The sequence below is a fragment of the Nothoprocta perdicaria genome, unplaced genomic scaffold (assembly GCF_003342845.1).
Source record: "Nothoprocta perdicaria isolate Ctin4 unplaced genomic scaffold, notPer1 scaffold_170, whole genome shotgun sequence".
NCBI classification, from domain to species: Eukaryota; Metazoa; Chordata; class Aves; order Tinamiformes; family Tinamidae; genus Nothoprocta; species Nothoprocta perdicaria.
Genome location: NW_020454872.1, coordinates 1,358,718 through 1,361,895, shown reverse-complemented (window position 1 = coordinate 1,361,895; position 3,178 = coordinate 1,358,718). Strand labels below are relative to the sequence as shown.

At 53.0% G+C, this 3,178-nt stretch overlaps 1 long non-coding RNA gene across 1 annotated transcript in view; it reads right to left on the bottom strand.

Annotated features, from left to right (window-relative positions):
• Positions 1 to 2,078: 2,078 nt before the first annotated feature.
• Positions 2,079 to 3,178, bottom strand: part of LOC112944662 — a 2,963-nt gene continuing 1,863 nt past the window's right edge. Inside the window, exon 2 of the long non-coding RNA XR_003248812.1 lies at positions 2,079 to 2,238. This is a non-coding gene — a long non-coding RNA (uncharacterized LOC112944662). The remainder of the gene's footprint in view (positions 2,239 to 3,178) is intronic.

Sequence of the window (3,178 nt, the reverse complement as noted above, 5' to 3'; positions counted from 1 at the left end):
GGAAGAGCCAGACTTCCCCGTTGCCATGGGAGCCCTCCCCCTCTCTCCCAGCTCTTTCGGAGGTTTTCAGACGTTGCTTCATAAAAAAAGGGCTATTTTTAGCCCCGGCTTCCCCCTTCTCCCCCTCCTCAGGCGGCACCRGCGGTTCGGAGCTGCTGGGCTGCCCGCGAGGCCACGGAACGTGACTTACCCACCTCCAGGCTCCAATCTCAGCAGTTTTGTCTCAAAAACCTTGCCTAATTTCCCCCTAGAGATTAAAAAAAAATAATAAAATAAAAGCTTCATTTCCACAGAGCGGTCCTGGGAGCATCCGGGATGGCCCCAATTCTCAGCATCCCTGCTTGGGATCTCAGGAAAGATCTCCAAGGTGGGCGGARGAGTCCTGGGCAGATCCGCAAGGGAGCTCAGAGGCTCCTGCTCACCTCTTCCTCAGGAGGGCTCAACCATCAAGGGCTGCTGCAGCCGTTAAGGTCTCTCTTCCCCAGATAAGCTTGGCTTTAGGTGTCTGCATCCATGGCTGACAGAGGGGACAGGTCTCATTTATGCAGAGGTATAGATGGAGTGAGGGGGACTCACGTGTGAACCGCCTGGAAGATCAGTAGATGAAGTGTCTTTCCACCCTTGGATCATGGAGAAAGCAGCGAGCCGGCAGGGATGCCAGGYGAGCTCTTGGCGTCAGCCATGGATGAGCACGGAGCAATCAGACACTACTAAACGGATAACCTGGGTGGTCCCTGAGACACGAACGACAGAAGGAAGAGCAGCCAAAGAAGCCTTGGGGAGTACGGATCCAGCCTGGGATACCCATCGGGGTGATCTGCACCCCTGGGTGCCCATGAGCGCAAGAGCCATGCAGAGCATCCCAGTGGATTCATGAGTGGACTCCTTAAGGAAAACCAAAATYGCACAAACCAGGATGGTCGGACGCCGCATGGAGGAACTTGAAAGTGCTGAAAAAAGCAGAAACCAAAGAACGAGAAGTCGATAGAGCRGGGGCAGAGGACACGTGCGCGGGGAGTCCCACGCCAGCCAAGAGGTCGGCTAGGATGATCTGTTAAACAAGYGGCCAAGCATCCCAGCGGCTCCCGAATTCCCCAACACAGGAGCTGCCTGCAGCTCCTCGCGACTCCCAGCCCTCCCTCGAGCGCCAGCTCCGGCGGGATGATGGAAACAGGCACGGTTTCAACATTTTATTAATCGTGGCGTATGAAAGAGCATCCGTAAAGGTCTCATGAAAACTATTTAAAAAATAAATTCAGCATTAGGTTTTAAAAAAAGAGAGAGAAATTTCACACAATTGGACAAAACTGGGTATATTCCAGCGGTATACGCGATCCGTGTCGGAGGGGCTGGGCACGAGAATGCCGCAGCCCCATCGGAGCATCGTGCCAAGACCCCAGGCCAAGTTATATCCAGTTGCCCTGGGCCTGGGAAGATGCTGTGAAAAAAGCTTGGATAGGAGAAAGAAAAAGGCAGAAATATCTGGGAAAAGGGTAAAAAAAGGTGAATTACTTCTGCACTAAGCAGCTGGTCAGGTAGCAATTTCTCCCCCTCCCTCACACTGTTTTGGGACCCCAGACCAAATTAAGAGCTTTTGGAAAGCTCTTCATGACCTACATTTTCAAAAATAAAAAGAAAAAGAATAAAAATAGAAATAAAAAAGAAAAAGAAAACAGAAATGGAAGCTGGCTCGACACGGAACCGCTTGGCACTTTGCTAGCGGAGGCAGCAGTTTGTCCCCCCGGCGCCCGCTCGGGCTTCCCGGCACCTCCCGCGGGCTTCAGAGAAATCACAGCCTTTGGTATGGAAAAAACCCTCCTGGTGACGGGTATGCTGGGGGAAAAGGCAGGAAAAGGGAATGGATTCRGTGTCCCGAGAGTAGCTTGGGGCATTTGCAAGGGCACAGCAAGAGCAACCTGATTTCCCTCATTTCCCTCCTGATCCCGAGCAAAACTCTTGGAGCGTTTGCAGCAGATCTGTTCGGCTTTTCCTCCCTGCTTCGATTATTTTCCCTCATTTTTCTTCGATTTCCTCGTTTTCCTTCGATTATTTTCCCTCGTTTTTCCTTTCAAAAAAGAGCCTGAAACAGAGTCCGAGTGGTTTCCACCTGCCCTGCTCCTGGCTTGGCTTCCTCTCTTGACCGGGGGCAATTCCAAGGGGAATTTCCATGCTGTCGTCRCCAGCTTTTCCACAGCATTTCGGGCAGGGATGCTCTGGGTTTGCAGCACCTTTGGTTACCTGGGGGCAGAGAAATGAGAACTAAAGCACGGCCAGATTGGGAAGGGGCCGATGCCTCTGGATTTCCCAGGCTCCATGGAGAACATTCCATGTGTTAATCCCACCCCATCTGAAACCACAAAAGTCTCCACGCTCCCCAAAGCAGTCAGGAAAATTTGCTAATTAAAAATTGTGTAAAGAGCTTCGCTCAGAGATAAAGATAGAAAAAGGTCCTTTAAATACCCTCAAATCGTTAATGCCAATCTGGCATTAATGGCAAGTTCCAAATCCAATTCCGAATAATTAGCACCAAGGGTTGTGGGGTTTTTTTTGCTCCTTTTTTATCTCAGTCAAGCCAGTTTCATTAAAACCCACTGCATGGCATTAAGCAGCAGCTTGATCTTAGCCAGCCGGTAGGGAATTAACAAGGTGAGGAGGTGGAAACGGAGGCTGGTCACATTCCGAAGGCCGGGAAGCACCAGGAAGCTCCAGTGAAATCAAAGCCAAGACTTGTAGGGATCTGGCTGAGGAGCTGGTGGGAAAGGAGCTGGAGCTGGGCTTAGCTCTGCTCGCTGGCGGCTCATCCAGCCCCGGCTTAGCCGTAAGCACCGGGAGCGCCGCCGGAGCACTCCGAGTGCACCAGGGCTTAGGCTTCCTCGGGCTGGGCTGCAGCCAGGGATTACGCGGCTGCCTGGCCGGGAATGCGCTCCTGCTTTTCTGCAAGTCACTAGTAGAATATCCTCCGGGATCCATCTGTGTAGCGGGATCCTCCGGGTCGCTCACGACGGGCACCAGGCGAGCGCAAGCAGAGCGGACAGATGCACATCCGCAAGGCGGAGCGAGCGGAGTGGCAGCGCGGAGCGGCTCTTCCAAACATACCGGCTGCCTCGGGGGGAGCCTGAGGCCATTGCTGGCTCTGGAAGCTGCCCAGGGGAAGGGAAGGGAAGGGAAGGGAAGGGAA